Source organism: Calypte anna, chromosome 1 (genome assembly GCF_003957555.1).
Source record: "Calypte anna isolate BGI_N300 chromosome 1, bCalAnn1_v1.p, whole genome shotgun sequence".
NCBI lineage: Eukaryota > Metazoa > Chordata > Aves > Apodiformes > Trochilidae > Calypte > Calypte anna.
Window position 1 is genome coordinate 44,093,915 of NC_044244.1, and position 18,412 is coordinate 44,112,326.

The 18,412-nt window shown below is 37.4% G+C and overlaps 1 protein-coding gene across 2 annotated transcripts in view; it reads right to left on the reverse strand.

Moving 5' to 3' along the window:
- SOX5 (SRY-box transcription factor 5) overlaps positions 1-18,412 on the reverse strand; it is a 289,213-nt gene that overhangs the window by 251,812 nt on the left and 18,989 nt on the right. The gene's annotated exons all lie outside the window — the stretch shown is intronic.

Below are 18,412 nucleotides of genomic sequence, written 5' to 3' on the forward strand. Positions count from 1 at the left end.
CAGATCCGGGACAGTTAAGAAATTAAACATTTGGACACTTATAATCTTAAGGTTTTTTTGACAACACAAATTCAGGGTTTTACTAAGTGAATGAAGATTTGCTGTCAAGATACGCTAAACTTCCTGCCTGTAGCCAGATCAGGAAAAAATACACGTAAATGTAATTTACATCTATATATCTCTATAAAGGACACACAAAGAAGATACACAGAGCACACACTGTAAAAATCGCACACAAATCATGACTTAGAAATTTTGGCTCACATTCCAAAATTTTGAGACTGTCTTCTGACAACACATATATATCTTCAACTTTTAGGAAGACTGAAAGAATCCTTATCTCTTTGGAAAACGCAGTTTTCATCTAAAGCAGGCACTACTGAAAATTTTACAGGACGATCTGAACCCAAAACACTTCAAGCTTGGACTTCTAAATATAGGGGTCCAGTGAAGTCTTAAATTGCAGACAACTTCTGGGACTCATTACAGCAACATTATTCATGAAAATTGGGGTATGTGCATGGATGGCATAACGGGCCACTGTGTAAAGCAGAGGCATCTGTAATAAGGAGAGGAATGAGAAGTAAGAAATCCTATAGGCATAGTCAAAAGAAGAAAAGAAAAAAAATATTTCACAGAAACTAGGAAGTTATGAACAAGGAAACTGAAGGCTATTGTATGTAAAAGTTGAAAAGACAGGCTGAAGTAATACTGCTCCTCCTCAAAAATCTAGCATTTATGATTCTAATTACCCCATTTTGATTTTCCACTTCACAGTTAAAAGACTGCATTTCAAAAGCCCAGCAGCCTCTTGAACCATGTGTGGGGCTGCTGTGAGGTGGAGCATGTCCATACGATTTGGCATATTGAGCACGAAATGGTTCTTAGCAGCAGTCAACTGGGTCTGAAAACAAACAGTGACTTTAAGCAGCCCTTTGTTAGGACTTACTTTGTTTCTAATGATCTCATTTTGAGTTTTGCCTCCTGAGCCAAGTTAGATTTAAAAAAAAAAAAAAAAAAAAAAAAAGCCCGACATAAAAAAACTTAGATTAAAAAAATCCCTACCAGAACCTATACTCAGCTGCACATCGCCTGTTCTGAACACCATCTATTGCTTGTACATAGAGAAGCAATCTGTATTTTCTATTAATGTTTGACTTAGTCCAACAGACTAACACTTCATACATCCTACCTGAATTCTGTCTTCTAGGCTTTCCCACCTACGTGTCTGCAGTGAAGCATATGTATAAAGACAGAGATCACCAGATAGACTCTTACTGGCAGTTTTCTCCTAGCCCACTGAATTCAGCATTTTACAGCTATGTTTGACACAACAGATCTCAAGCTTTTCTTCTGCAGAAACCATGCAACTCCCTCCTGGAGTTAACGTGAATTATTCATGTTCTGCATTGCATTGCACCAAGATACAAATTTGCTATTGATTTCAAGGGTAACATTTGGGTTACACATTTCAACACTGCCTTAATAGAAGTTTGGGTTTTTACAAAATGTTTCTGAGTTGTCTCTATTTCAGCAAGCAAAAAGGGAGTGACACAAAGTCATCAGTTATTCCACTGCAATGTTCCATACTTTATGACATTTATAATCGATGACTGAAATTACTGTAAACCATCTATAAAACCCTCCACAACAATTCACTTTGACAATACAATATATGGAGAGGATGCCTTCCCTTGTATTGATGACTTGTATTATGTACTGTACGTTAAAGTTGAGTTAAAAACTCCTACTGCTGTTAACCCAGAATAACCCAGATTCTGTCACATTGCTTCACGAGGAGAGTTTGACAATTGTGTTGAAGAAAAGCTCTTCTTCTAACTTTATCAGTGAATAGACAGTTTACACTACTGTGTTCAGTTGGCGTGCTGCAAATCATCATCGCCTTCTGCTTGTCACTGTTCCCAACAGGAATAATATAATAAAATGTGGGGAAATTGTAAAAATAGGCAAGGAAGGCAACAGCAGTGACCTCCATGCATTAGCAATAACAGAAGTCAATGTTTTTAACCTCAAACAAAAACCTATGGGTTGGACTCTAGTCTAGCTCTGAAGTGACACTAGAGAGGCAAGAAACGTGGTCCTTCCTCAGGCAGCTCTTTTAATATCCAGTTTAAACTACAACCCATGTTCTCAGCATAACACTGGATGGCTTAGAAATTACTAAAATAGCTTAGGTGGTGCAGTTACAGACCGAATCTGCATTAGGCTTCCAAGTGAAGAGGACATTCAAAGAAACAGTTGCACAACTCTAGGTGAGGGTACCAAAGCTCAGACAACAACTGCAATTTGTCTTCTGGCAGGTCCGTCCATAGCCAACGTGACCTTTCAGAGAACTCATCATTCCCTTTAACAGCAAACATCACAGTTTCACAGAAATTACTTACTTCTGACGAACTTCTGGGAAATTTCCACAAGAAAGTGCAAGATTTAAAAAAATTTTAAAAATCCACATCTACGTTCGGAAATGTCTTTCAAAAAGACAGCAAAGGCTCAGATCACTGACAGGTTCACAAGCAGAAAACAGTATGATAGAAAGTAAATTAACTCACAGATCATCTTTCATTATTTCTACAGGTTTATTGGCCCCTTTTCAGAATCTGAAATGTTCCCACAATCTTGAAATCTCTTATTTTCATACATCTTCACCTTGCTACTGAGCTAATACTACATCTTAAGAGATTCCACATCTCAGATGCAAGTAGAAGTCCAGCTATAAACAATAAGCAAAGGGAAACAGCTAAATTCTGAGTAACAACACAATCTGAAACTGAGCTTTTTTCAACAGATCCAGGTCTAATGAGGGACTGGAATTATCCCATCTTAACAAAGGACTGCAAACATCCTGGCTCTGCCCTCAATGATAACACAACAGTTTACAACTTGAAAATCTTTTTCTCGAACTAGCTTAAACTTGAAAGAGTTTTCAATTACAGCCCCCCTGAAAGAAGGTTTGCAACAAGAAAGGAAATGGCACTTTTCTCAAAAATCAGCTTATGGTTAGGATTAAAAAAAATGCAACAAAACCCCAAGATGTAACTCTCAGAAGAGTAGTAATATGGTGAGCCAGATTCTGAATCTATGTTGTCTCTACAGCAACCTGTTGCTATTTAAGACTTCCAAGAAGAGTTGTATTTTGAATTGTCATTAATTAATTTCTACTGAATAGCTAAAGTGTAGCTTTTTTAGACAACCTAAATCTGCAAAGTTCAGACACAGTGGGATGCAGGCAGTACTCAGCCTACTGTAGAGACACATTAGAGTTATGAAATATATCCCCATACTTGATTTTTATCAGTGGTTAGGATAGAATTGGATTTAGTTATCGGTGATTAATTCAGATAAGATTTCTTGCAAAGGGACTCTTTTTCCTGGTTTTGGAATGACTACTCAATATGCAGAAATTGCAGCAAAAACACATGGCTTTTGCTAAATGTTCATTAAATAAATGTTTTTTTCTGGTAGCAGAAATGTTTTATTCAGGGAAGTAAAATCTCACTCTTCTAGCTCACTCTTAGCCCAGAAATATTTGATGTGATTCATCTTACAATAGCTTATCCACACATTTCTTTACTCCCCTTCAATTTACAACAGAGTCTTTGCAGGCTTAAACTGATACCTGTGCCTACTGATCTCAGTGATTTTGGACTGCCTTCAGCATGGCTGGATTTTCCCACTAGAGAGGGTAAAAGTGTCCAAATGATTTGTTTTCTCATGCCATCTGCAACCAACCAAATAATTTCAAGGTACCAAATAACATTATTTTGCTTGGTTTGTTTTCCCTTGAGTTCAAAATCTCACAACAGTTACCTTTCCATAGCTCTATATTAATATTATTGTTATTATTACTATTTTTAACAGAATCTCACTTAAGTGTCCCCATTACATTTTCATTTGTTCGTTGGTTTTGGTTAGTTTCAGACATGATTGTATACCCCAAATACAGACATGATTGTATACCCCAAATAAACCTAAAATGGTTTCCAGTATTCAAGTAGATAGTGCCCTCTAGCACACAACCAGCATCCATCCTAATTTTATTGCTCGTGCCATGAAATTTCATAAATTTCATGTCATAGAGCTCTAATCTTGTTACATTAAGCAAAATACCTCCGAAACATTTCAGATACCCACAAAAGCTTTTGGAGAAATAGCTTATCCATGTCTTCAAAAGTGACAAACACAGATGTGTCAGAAGAAAAAGATATGAGGCCATAAATCTTAACTTGTTGGGAGTTAATTAAGGGATTCATCAATCATTACACAGATCACACCATACATATACAGGCAAAATCCTGTCAGCTGCCATAACCCACAGCAATCTACAGGTTAAAAACTCCCAAAGTCCCTCTCTGTTCTGACTATTTATAAATGACTCTGTATAATCTAGCATTAAGACCTGTAATTATAAAACAGCATTAAAACAGGCCTGCATAGTTATGGATAATTATAGTTGGTACACTTTTTAAAGAAATAAAAAGCTTTTCCATTCAAACACAGGCTTTGCCTTTTTGACAGCTCCAAGTCCACAGGATGTAGAGAGATGATTTAAATTCTATGTCAAAATTTTGACTGTGCAGGGCTTTTTTCCCCTTATCAAGAGAGGCATTGTTGTTTTCTCACCATAACCAGGCGTGACAGCGCCTGACTGGAGTCGCATAGCCAGTTCCTGAATCGGCATGGAAATGTTCACCTCTTGAGTTTCTCTGGCAGCTAAAAACCAAGTCTTTCTCATGGGTAGGGTTTAAATCAGTCGGCCTCGTACATCGGGGAGAGGCACAAAGCTGCATTCTGAAGAGATGAGGGACAAGACGAGCAGACCTGACCTTCCAGCAGCAGTGGGGAGGGACATTCCAGCCACCGACAGTATCGGGCAGTCACTCGCCAGCACGGCCCAATTCCAAACCAAATGCTGGATGCTAAACTAGTCCCAGAAAGGATCTTCAGTGGGATTCAGTCTGACTCTCTTCCTGATCTGCAGGGATACTTCCCTCTAATTAAAGTACATGTTGGAAATCTGCAGGCTCTGCTTTTCCACAGAAAACACTTACTATTACAGAGAGCAGCAATGTTACATGCGTGCCTATCCAATGTGTAAGCATACACACTTACACACACAGGTACAGACAAACACAAACTTACCCAAAATGTCAGTGATATATTTACCTCATCTCTGATCATGATCAGTACTAATAGAAGAGTTCATATTCCCAGGTTTGTTGGAGCTCCGATAGTTACTGGTAGTCTAAGCAAAAGTGCCCGTTAACACTAATGACTGTCTCCATTCCATTCTGGCCCCAAATAAATTCATTATTTATGTACACTGAACAACTAGAACCTTTAAATACATGACTCTGTTCGTTCTGACAGGATTACTTGTGTAATAAGGTATTACTCAACATGAGTAAGGGTGGCAGACTCCCACACTCTGTCCCACTGGGAACTGCAAGCCCGACTTGTTTCTACACATACCACTAAAAACAGACTTCACTTGGCAGTATCTTTGAGTCATTTACAGCCTGGTTTGGTTTGGAATTCTTTACTGGTGTAATTTTACAATTTAAAAAAAAAAAAAAAAAAAAAAAGAAAAAAGCAGCAAACATCTCTAATCTGCTAATCAATAAAACCGTGCATTAAACATGCTCTCATCTGTCACTCACACTGAGATGGATTAATCTGTTAATTATTACTTTCTAAAATCATATCAATCAGTCATCTTTTACAATCTACATATGCTAGAAATAAGTTGTGTTATTTGAAAAAAACTTTGGGTGACAAATAAATTTTTGTTAATACAAGCCAAGATCGCCATGGCATAGCCTGTGTAATACTCCTCTGCAGCTGTCTGTTATTATAGCTGCCACAAGTAATCTTATGGTTAATGCCACACAATAATTTCCATTTCTTCCAAGTCACTTTTTTCCTTTTGCTTTCCAGACTTCCTACCTGTATGGGGTTAAATCTAGTAATTTTTTTTAGTTTGTCAATTTAGAAGATTCTGAATATAAAATGGGCAGGGAATATGCTATCCCCTATTTTTAAACTTACATTTTAAAGTATAGTACTGTAAATTATCAGCAGCTTGGGTGATATTTCCACATACTGTGGAAATTGTTTTGTAAGAAAAGGTACTGTTCAAAATTCCAGCGGTAAATGGTTTTATTTTGACAGGTCTTGAAACTTTCAAATACGAAAGTTGTTACAAGTGTCTTTCAATAAAACATTAACAAAAATCTTGTATAATTTTTCTTTTACTAGAAAAATGAAAAAACAACAACTTTCTACGAACTCTATGCTCTCAACTAAAAATTTATCATTTCTGTTATATGCATATGCAAAGAATTTATGCAGAAAAAGCTACTGAAAAATCAACCCCACGAAAAAATATATCATGAAAAACAGTTCACGTTGAATCTTCCCGACGTATGTTATACAAAGATTTTCACTGACCTTTTGAAACAGGTAACTGGGAAAGATTCTTTCTGCGTGACTAAGTTGTTAAGTGAAATACTCTAGTCTGAATCGAAGGGACTTTCAACCATAACACAATTTGTAAGGTGATAAAGGAACTCCTAGCAAGATACTATATTCTATTGCTGCAGGGAATATTACCCAATTCTCCTGTAGATCTGTCTCGCATTATAGTCCCTGCTTTGTATAGTATCCAGTAGGTGCTAAGCAGAAACATTTAGAGATTTATTCAGAGACACATATTCAAACTTAGCTTTAGCTTGAGCACCTGTATCTTATTTTCATTTGGTACCTGTCAACTTCATAAGCCTTTTGTTTTTCACTAGTCTGGATGTCAACTAAAAGAGCCAAAAATCTAGCAGTGTGTTTATAAACCAGAAAATTACAGCATCAGATTTTACTTCTGCTGAAAAATATGTTTCGAAAAGATCAAACTTCAAAACCTGGATTTTTTGAGAACTTATCAAAACAAGAAGAGGCATGTAGAGGAAATGTGCTTATGGTACAGGCAACACAACCATACTGGTGCAGTGTCAAAAAGGATGAGCATCTATCAGCACAAACTCTGAAACAGCAGGATGCAGTCATTGTTGATGTTTCAAGTAAACTGAGCCTGATCACTGGCTTCTTTCATGCAAAAGACTCTGCTTGGATGATTTTGAATTAAATCCACAAGCTCATTTATTTTCCAGTGCATCCTCAAATTAACTCTGCCTTCCTTCTCCCCCACCCCCAATCTTTTAGAAATTTATCTTGCCCCACTCTTCAGCTTCCCATACCTCTTGCTTTTTTACTTTTTAAAAAATTGTTATTACTATTTTACATTTTTCCTCTAGTCACGGTAGAAACAGCACAGTTTTGGTTTTGTTTTCTCATCAAGTTTTAGGAAGTGCTTGCTACTGAAAGTATTATAGCAATCTCTGACATTAGTTAATCATCACTCTTCTGCCTGCTGAACTACAAAGGGGAATCCAGTCAAATAATTAAGAGATTTTAGGCCTTGAAATTTCACTGTACAAACTAATACTTGAAAATGACAGAAAAGAAGTCAGTCTCCAGACACTGAGTGGGAGAGCTAGGCTGCATGCTACAAGGAATCCATACATCACACACAGATGTGCATGCCTAATTTCCATTGACCTTGAGTGAAATGAAGGCAAGGAGTTGAAAAAGCTTTAAAATTATGACAATTGTGAATGACTTACTTATTACAAAGAAATCTGAGGAAGCATAGGCTCATTCTGAAAAGTTTGTCACATTAAAACTTTAGCAATTCAGGGAACTTATTCTTGGACATTCCTAGTCTTTGTCTAATCAAGCTGACATAAAATCTTCTTCAATCATTATTATATGATGAAATACTTTCAGTAGAATCAACATTAGTAATAAGAGTTGTCTCCCCAAAGACACACAGATTTCAATCCGGTAAGCCATTCTTCTGATTGAGATGTCAGTAAACTGTGACACATCTTTTCCAACTCTATTGCTCAGTAACAGGAGTGCCAAAAAAATAGCTACTAAGTTTCAAGCCCCCTCTTTGCACTCTCTTTCTTTCCTTAGATTTCAAACTCAACAAATGGAATTTTAACTTTTTTTTTAAAAAAAAACAACATTCCTTCAGAGAGTTTGTGTTTAATCACAAACAAGAAAGAAAGAAAGAAAGAAAGAAAAAAAGAAAGACAGAAAGAAAGGAAAAAAAATCTCTTTTCTTCCACTTCACTCTGAATTTCCCTACTGGTAATTATAGAATAGTAACTTTATATAGCATTTACATTTGCTTATAATAAATGTACATATTAGGTGCACTTACGAAATAGTTTTCAATACACCCCTGATATTTACACATCTGAATTTACAGTATCATTCAACCAGTATTATATAAACTCTTGCTTCAACCACCCATCATATGCACATTTGCATCATGTCTATCTCTTCATAAAAGAAAAAAAAAGGCAAATAAACATGAGAACACAGAAGCACATACATCCATACATATATTCTCTTTCCTGGTAAAACTGTCCATGCTACTGAAGTATTTATGCATATCCATTCATAGCTCAAACCTGCACCACTGAAGTATTAGGTCACTACACAACTTTACTGGAAGCAGACTTGGGGCCTCAGAAAACCTGTGTGTACCTTTAAGAATTACAAGTGCAGCAAAATGGTTTTTGTGCCTCTGTGTGGGTGCATGTGTATGAAAAAGTACACATAGGAAGAGCGATGTCTCTAATGGATGTAAATATTTTCTTTCCAACAGGTTAATTCCAGCTGCCTAATTTATATATATATATATTTTTTTTTTTTTACATGAATGTGTGTTCCCTTTTTTGGAAGGTTTATACATAACAGGTGCATGCTTGGCCCAGGAATCCTGGAGCTCCTGAGAAAGAAAAAACCAAACTGAATATAAAGATAAAATGACAGGGAATAAACACATTATTGCCTTTCAAAGAAAAAAACAAACAAACAAAAAAACCAAAATCAAAAAAACCTCCATGAAACCTACCACCACAAAAACGTTGAACATCTATGTCTAAGCAATTTGATGTAGAATTTTCAAAGCTGAAAAGAGATTGTTTCAAAGCCCAGATGTTGCCTTTCAGAAACCTGAAAATTGCTGCCTCTGAAAATTAATCTGAAAGACAAATAGAGTAAAACAAAAATTGTTTAAATAGAAATAATTTTACTCAGACATTCTAATATTAAAAGAAAGATTAACTTTTTTCAAGTGTTTAGGTGGTTTTGCATGCCTATCTCCTATTTCAGACTACCACTCATGCCATCTCTGTTCCAAAAGATGTTCTCATGAGGGATAAAACAAAAAGTGTATTACATGATTTGAGGCCTCCTGCTTCATGGACTGTGCAAAAGGTATTGTGAAGTCTTCTTCAGTCGTCCTATAAAGGACTGATAGTTGTACTGTTTCCCCAGTTCTATTCATAAAACCATAAGACTTAAAAATCTGCATTAGCAAACACACAGTGTAAGCACCCATCACAGGACATGTCCATCCATTTGTATTAGCATTGCTAGGGTGCTTTCAGTTCTGTAATTTTCAGATTTCTGAACGTCTGTGTTACTTTAAAGTGCTTTTGAACACTTCTTAAAACTCCTCCTTGCAGTTACTAACACGCTTCCTCACAGCTGTAACAGCACACATAGGGAAGGGGATTGTCTTCAGCTCACCTCTGTCTGAAAGCTGATTTTCACTCTATCTGATTCAAGAATAATTACCCATCCTAACAAACATCAGCCCCAGATACTGCTGGAGCTCTTAGCTAAGAAAAATACAGCTATTAATCATACAACACGCAAACACCCTTTCACAAACAACTGTGTATTGGTACATTAAGTAAAAGCAAATATACGATATGAAAATGAGAGGCAATTCTAAAACAGACAACGTACCTTTAGGACCATAAGGAATCTCACGTTTTACTTTAAAAAGGCTGCAGCAGCAAGCACTGAAACATGGTCACAAGAAGAAGTCCACTTTAAGAATTTTTGGGAGTTGAGAGGTGGGGTAGAAAAGAGGAGAAAGCCCCTGAAACCAGAACCTTTCCCACCAGGGGAACTCAGAGGATGTCTGCCATTCACCCTTCCATAGGTACTTTGTCTACCTTCATCTCTGTTGTTCAACAGTGATTCCCATATCCAGCTCCACAAAGACCCAGCTGTATAAACCAATGCTGTCAAAGAACACAGTTAAGGGATGGATAAAACAGGGAGGGGTGTCTAACACACTGACCACTGACTGAGCTTGCAAGGATAAAGAAGCCTTGATGGAGAGAAGTAATCATCCATTGCTGTTTGTTTATTTTACCTCCTCCACCACATACTGGAACCTTTTTTGTTTTTTCCATTACCAAAACCATCCCCCACTGAGAGGCCTTTGTGATCTACAAGGGGCAGAGCCCCTCTTTCTTAACACTGGCAAGTTTATGTAGGCAGATTCATTCAAACACATCTTAAAATAAACATTTGGCTCTTCCCCTACATCACACTGTCCACACACTGCCTTCAAACACATACAAAAAAATCACCATTAAAATCTGCTTGCCTAACACTCTTTTTACCGAGAGGTATTAAAACAATTTAGCAGTCTAGGGCACATATTGCCATGGAGGTCTAACTTCAGATGGGAGCTATAGTCTTCTGGAAAAAATAAATATACATTACTGTAAAGTCAACCTTGCTGCTATTGCCATAACAAGTGGTATAACTTTCTTGAAAAGATTTCTTCCATCAAAAACCTCCCTGCTGGAGATATACCTAATTATATTATAAGTGAATCTGAACCCAGATGTCCAGCTGAAAAATTTATGTCATGAGCATTATGGTGAAATTGACCACTCAACACTGCACGGAGAATGAGGAATTCAAAGGGCATGATGGGCCTGAGCTCTGAAAAGAGTGACAACCTTCAGATTCCTTTGAATGTAAGAGGTGTAGGTGCTGAGCACCTCAGAAAATTTAGTTATCTGTTCAACAAAAATGAACAAACAAAATTCCTTATTTCCTGCTTTTCACACTCCCTACATATGCACCACTTCTTTGTTTTTCTAACTACATAGATTTGGCACTAAGAACAATTCAAGCATGAATCCCTACAAAAAGAGAGCGCACGGGCAACAGAATGCAGATATCCTAGGAAGCCTTTTCATGTATCTGAAGATGGGACTGGAAAGAGCACTTGTCAATTGCTAGAGGATGCCCAGTCACTCATGACATCACTCCATGACATCACTCCCCACTGCAACTGAAGTAATCGATTAGGAATAATTAGTCATGTGAAACCAGAACATTGAGAAAAATACAGATCCATTTGTATCAGCCATTAACAAACATCCCCATACCAGAGCTACGTTTTCAAGGTTACCAGTCTGAGCTGGATACAAAATGCAGCAACAACGGTCCACTGTTCCATTTTTAATTTCAAAAAGATAATAAATAGCTTTTGATTTGGGTAAGTAGTCATCTGGCAACTTCTACAGTTGTTCAAATGACGCCTAGGATAGAGGATTGGTCGACTGATTGAAATACATCCCAAAAATTTAATTCTGCAGTACAGCCACATCCTTCAGAGTTTATCACTGCTGAAGAAGCACAAACACTGAAACTACGACCAGACAGTTTACTGTGGAATACCCTCTCTGCATCAATGTGGGCTACAAAACCAGGACACAACATTAAGAATTCAGAAGACAGCAACTTCCTGTGTGACCCCACATAATTTATTGAATCTTTCTGGCTCCCAGTTTTTCTATTTCTACATAAGAGATAAGAATGTTTAACTGCCTTTATAAAAGCTCTGCAAGCTCCGATTTTCTTTTTTTAAAGGAAGCATTTTATTGGTGATCACTGTTTATGTTACTTGCTTGTATTGTTAATTTACCTGATGTGTTTGTGTATACTGGTACAATAAGAAAGGGCAACAATGACGTACTTTATTCAGCTACTGTATTTTGAAACTGCAAAACTATGTTTCTTCATACAGTCCTGCCTACAGATCGTAAGAATTATTTTCACTTATTGACTATACTTAGGTAAAAATCTATTAGGGTTTTTTTTCTGGGCAGTAATAATACAGGAGAGAAAAAAAAAACAAAAACAAAAAGCAACAAACCAAACACACAACCAAAAATCTCTGAACTAAAAGCACCCCTCAGAATTTAGCAGGAGAATGCCACCATACAGTGCCACTGGATTGCTTTTCTCTGACCTGCACACAAGAAGAAAACTCAGCCCTGGCTTGGCAATGCCACAGCAATTGACAATCAATGAGCACTTTCTATTCAGAAAACCTTTTAAAGGAATCTCACACACCTTCATCATGAAACACTAATGACAACACTCATTTTGCTGAGGAACATTACAGACGCCAGTTCAGTTCCTGTTTATGAACAGAACTACTCGGTACTGGCCACCAAGTGAAAGCCAAACCCAGCCAAACCTTTAACCCCCAGCCAAACCTTTAATCCCCCCTCTCACAGTACATGAGGGCCAAATTCGGACAGTGAGCTGCAAGCTACAATTTCCAGTTATCTCTGTTATGTTGCTGCTCTGATAATAATTCCTCATTTCCAGCCTCTGCCCTAGATAACTAATTTTAAAGGCACCCTAAAAAGACCCAACTCCCTAGAAAGGCTACTTTCTGTATTACTGTAACTAGTATCTAGCCACCCATCCCTTCATTAACAAATAAAGCAAAGATTCTTCTGTTTAGTTCTTTTCTCTTTTAAATGGTTCACACAGGTGTATCAGATCGTAAACTTTAAAAATAAAGTCTCAGAGATATAAAACTAATGTTAGGGGAATGTTTTTAACCAACAGCATACTTCTGGTTCCACTCATCTACTCACAACATGGACCACGCATACAGCTGTACGCTGGGATTCTTGGCTGGCATTTTTAAGAGGCTGCAAAACCCTGCTGTAAAAGAGCTCATCACATATACAAAGGTTTTCCTTTCTCTGCTACTCCCTTACCCTCTTCTCACCCCATCTCCATCCTTGCTTTAAAGAGGGAAGATCAGAAAGTGCAGCTGTTACCATTCCTTTACAGCCCTATTCCCTCCCTTGTAATTCCCCCCCCACACACCCAAATGTCATGGATATAAAGCACAAGCCAGATTTATAAAAGTACTGAAGTGCCAAAATCATGCAGTTTGTATTGCTGTAAGAGATCTTCAAATATGTTTCCAATATTAAGAAACCTACACACTTCTGAAAATCTGACCAGGAGTCCGAGTGTTTCCAGGCACCTACATACCTCATCCTACTTCTCTTACTTCCTTTAAACAACTTGGTAGAGTGCTTTCCATGCTTGCACTACTGTTTTGATCCTTAAAAGCACTTAAAAATATTAATTACTCTTCACATATCCCTTTTGTGAAGTAAATAAAGATTATAATCCCCTCTGGAGTAAATATGGATGACTCTTCTTCACAGGCTGAGGAAATACAGAAGAGGACTTTCAGAGATCTGCATACCACAATGTAAAGAGATGATACTGAAGCATGGATTAAGACATAGAAGGGCTCCATCCCATGCTCAGACTATGACATATAAATCTTACCCTTCTAGCTGCATATGCTTCTCTTAGCACCATTGTTTCTATCTGCTGGCTGATGATCAAATATTTAATGTATGTCATAAAATGAAAATATGAACTATACAGCAGTGCCTCTTATTTGTCATGCCCTATTACTTATACCGGGTGGTAACATACATCCATATGACGGTTTTCAATTTTATTATAGTCTCTGTTTGCTCACTCACTTAAGATGTTTAAAGAAGAGTTGTATGGATTATCAGACAGTCTGAAAAGTTCAGTTCAGAGCTCTTCAAACACATTCATTTTCATCTTATTAGCACAAGTAAAGTAAAAGCCTTAGGCAGGTAATTTACCATCCAGTTTATCCAAAGGTACTTCTGAAGGAAAAGGCAACCTTTGTAAATTGCTTGTGATAATCTCCAAATTGATCATTAATTATCAGCTTCTAATAAGAATTTCTTCCATCAGCGGCACTGTGAAAATAATGCATTTCTCAGAAAATCTACCATTGTTGTTATTACCACCTGTATACTCTGGCATTATTAAAACCAGCAAAGTTACATGGCAGGCAGCAGCCTTGCTAAGTGAATCCTTTCTAACAACTCCATTTTCTAGGCAGTTTAAAAATTTGACACCCACCAACAGGAAAACATTCATTTTTAATATTATATTTTGCCTTCTATACCTTTCCACATATAGAGGAGTTGCAATTAATTTAGAGCCATGCAACAGTGCTTAATAAAGCACACATTGTTTTGTATTGCCAAACTCGAGCTGATGTACAGAAACGTCCTCTTCTCTCTTGCAGTTGTCTGATTTTCTTCCAGCAGAAGTGAATGCTTATGATCTATTAGTAAAAATTTAAAACTAAGCTTCCATATTTCATTAGTGAAAAAGAATTTAGGAAGAGACAGCTACAACATAAAGCAGATTAGCATCAGCTTCTCTCAGGTCCATGTTGTACAGAAATAGGGGGCCCTTTTTGTGCAAGAGACTGCTGGTTGAGTCTTGATAGAAAAATTTTGAACAATCTTTTTAATGATTTTAATTCCATTTAACTTAACACTCACCAGTTAATTGCACTGGAGCAGCCCTGGATGACACACATCTTGTATCTCCAGTGGGATCAAACATGCCAACAAATCATATTTTAAGAACCTATTTCACCAAGCAGGAAACCCAAACAAGACAGCAACTAACAGCAAGCTTGGCAACTATTTAGTTTCCATAGCTTAAGGAAACAGAGAATTAACATTACAAGGAAGGTAATGGCAATTTCTAGAAATGCTGTATCCTTGGAAAATGCTATAGTTTACAAAGCACATAATTGTATTAGTCTTTAAAATGGTTTACAGGTAAAAAAAAAAAATAAACCCACCACCATGGATTGTAGGAGTAACACAGCAGCAGTGCAGTGGCTGTCTTTCACACTTGAGCATGGCAGTCTTACCAGAGCTGTAATATATTTTTTTTGTAACAGATGAAATGCAGGATAATTCTACAGATGTGTGATATCTTCTTTAATGCACACACATGAGAGTAAAAGAGGCTTTTACACACTAAAGAAGACTGCTCATTGGGTTCAAGGCCCAGGTCCAATGGTAGCAACTCTACACCGAGACCTGAAGATTCCAAATGCAACAGAATTACATTCCAAAGATGGAAAAAGACAACAGCACCACAGCTGAAAGAAGAATCATCCCTCAAAGACAGTTTTGCTCAGGTTCTCTCAAATTCATATAATTTATGCTTACAATTGCAGCACAGAATCCTTTAAATAATGCATATGAAAATTCTAGTTCAGAGGGCAGGAAGCCTGAAATGGAATAGTCTCTTACAGAGAGATGAGATACAATTCTGCTAAAAACAAAGACTAAAAAAAAGACCTACTTGTATTTTCTTCAGTGAGATGGTGCCAATGAACAGGCCACTGCTCTAGAGCAAGCTTGAGCTTAAAACGCTGCCATCTTGAGCACAGAAAACAAAGGGATCCAAAGTACTAAGGCACAGTTCTCTTCTAGACAGGGGTAATGTCAAATGACACATTCTCACTAATCGGTCCTGAGTGCTGGCAGCACTGAAAGCCACATTTGTGTGTGTGTGGTTTATTTTCTAATTTGAGGCCACTTTAGTAGTTTTTCTACAGCCCTAAGTCCTGCAGAACTAATTACTGCACAGGCCACTGAGCATCATTTCATTCTAGTTATATACCACAGAATAACGTACCAATTGCAGAATCATATATATACATATATATATATATATATATACACACTGAGATCTGCATAACTTACTTCCAGGATTTATGCTGAGGACCAGGAGATGCCCAAATCAAGCCTTCTGCAGAAAGGCTGCTATCTTTAGGAGAAGTTAACTTGCAGAATTTGAGTGCTGGTAACCATCCAAGTGCATGAGAGATCCTGGGCTAAACTTGCAGGATTAAAAATTCAAAACCGCACTCAAAAATGTAAGGAAAAAACAACTGAGTGAGACAAAAATCAAACCTGTGATGTCATTTATCGCTCGTTCTTTTCAACAGAACAATACTAAGACTTTCAATGAGTTTTTAATATTGGAATCAAGATTTATAATGAGTAAACAATTTAATAATCCGGTTACATAAGCTGTAACAATTCCTTAGCTCATAATGAACAATATGATATCAAAGTTGTCATCTCTTAAATACACGAGCAGTCGTGATTAATTCAACTGTCCTCAGTGTGTTTAGTGTCTGTGTAGATACGGGAGAAGAGAGTCTTGAAAAGGTCTCTCTGAGGATTGAGTGAGCTTTGAAATTCTAACTTGGGCGATGTTATATGAAATAGAATCCTGCTTACTTGCCAGGAAGCAATAAAAGCTAACTCAGTGAGACTGCTTAAGTGAACACATCTTAGCAGAATAAGGGCCCACTCGAGCCACAAGGGAGGATAAACTTAAGTAAAGCATTTCAGTATAGCCGTTCTTTCAGCAGTCTTTAGTCTGTATTAGTAGCTAACATCTGAGGAAAGGAAAGGTTTGCTGCTTGGCAATACTGTGGTGTTAATGTAACACAATCTGTTAAACGAAAAAGCAAAATTAATTCCAATTTGGTGTCTTCACATTTCACACTCCAGAGCCTCTTACGGACTGAATGAAAGACAGGAAGTGGTAGGAAAAATTTATTTAATTTTTCCAAACTGAATAATTTGTTTCTTTGCATTTCACCTAATTAAGTCAAGAGGCAATCGTAAGGGAAAAATAAGAAAGGTGGCTTATTTATGTAGGCATTTGTTGAAGTGTGCCTGCAACAGCATTAGAAATGCCTGTCTCTGTCCGTCTTTCACTGCCTACTCCCCCTCTCTCCCTTGTCCTCTCCACAATTCAGATGTTCAGCCTTATTTCATCCTCAAAGCAAGGAACGGATTAAGCAGAATTAGTTACTGCTATGCCAATTAAGGAGGAATTAATTACAACTTTGTCTCCCATCCCTCTAAGGTTGCAAGTTTGTCTACCACACCAATCTGAACACAGCTGAGTGGAGAGCTCAGGAGGCTGCAGGTATCAAGTTTTCCTCCTGCTATATTCAAATCTCTGGCTGAAGTGGGGTGACTTCAGTTCTTCTCTCCAGGCACATTCCTTGGCACTTCAATTCTCAGACATGTAAAAAGGGACAGTAACAATACCTATTTGTCAGCTGCACTGTGCAAGTTAATCCTTTAATATTATAATTTAATATAATACTGCACCTTGAGATCTTAGCACCAAGGGCACAATAGAAGTACAAAGTGTTATCATCATCATTATAATAGACTGGGGGTTTCTAGTGAGCCCTCTCTAGTGAACGACTCAGGACATTTTTTGGCTTCTGGAGTTGCATATATACACTGGCCAAACCAAAAATTTGGAAAGCTACAGAAGACTTTTCTTCAGTAGACCCTTTCTTTCTTATTTATTTTTTTTCTGAAGAAATACTTTGCCATACCACCCACCACCTACATTCACTTCCAGGCTAATTATACTTTGAAAGACAACCAGCATAAAGATGATTATAGCATACAGAGTCAAGGGAAGGCCTAGTCAAATAAACAGGATAACTTCCCTTCATCCGTCTCTCACTTTTTTCCACTGGATAATGAATGCTAAAACCCATATAGCCATGCACCTTAGAAAAGACTAAAACAACCTTTGTTTCCTTTTTTTTTTTTTTTCATTGCTTTTGCCACTCCTCTACATTTACAGCTGCAGCCTCCCAAACCTTATAATGGCCAACCAAACCCTCCTGTTCACTCTGGTTACAGAGCAAAACAAAGCAATGCCAAGTGAACTACCACCACCACTTAAGAATAAAAATATTAAAAAATATATAATTCAAGCACAAGAACTGATGCCCAGTATCATGCCCAGTATCATGCCACCAGCCATTACAATGCAAAAAGTAGAATAGAAGGTGAATAGGTGGCCACAGAAGGTGGCCTCTCATACAAATTTAGTTACGAAAATAGGGTTTTTTTTCCTCTTCCCTCCCTTGCCATCCTTTTTCCCATTTCCTTTTTCACCCCACCACAGGACCATGAATGTTCTGCAGACAAGCACTTCATAGTGAGGCTTTATCACCTCGAAGAGTTAAAAGCTCTTTTTGACTTTAGCACCTTCTGAAGTGTGTGAGGAGAATGCCTAACCCTGCAAAGTTCTCAGCATTTTCAGCTGCTGCTGATTCCACCAGAAACTTTCGGCACTCCATTTTGAGCTTTACAATACCAGGATAATAAATTACTATTATCTCCTTTTAAATTAATTTGTGGTGAACTTCTATAAAACCACACATTGAGAGTCTAACTGTTCTGCTCTGCTAGTCTGGTACTACCTATTGCATTATGAAATGACA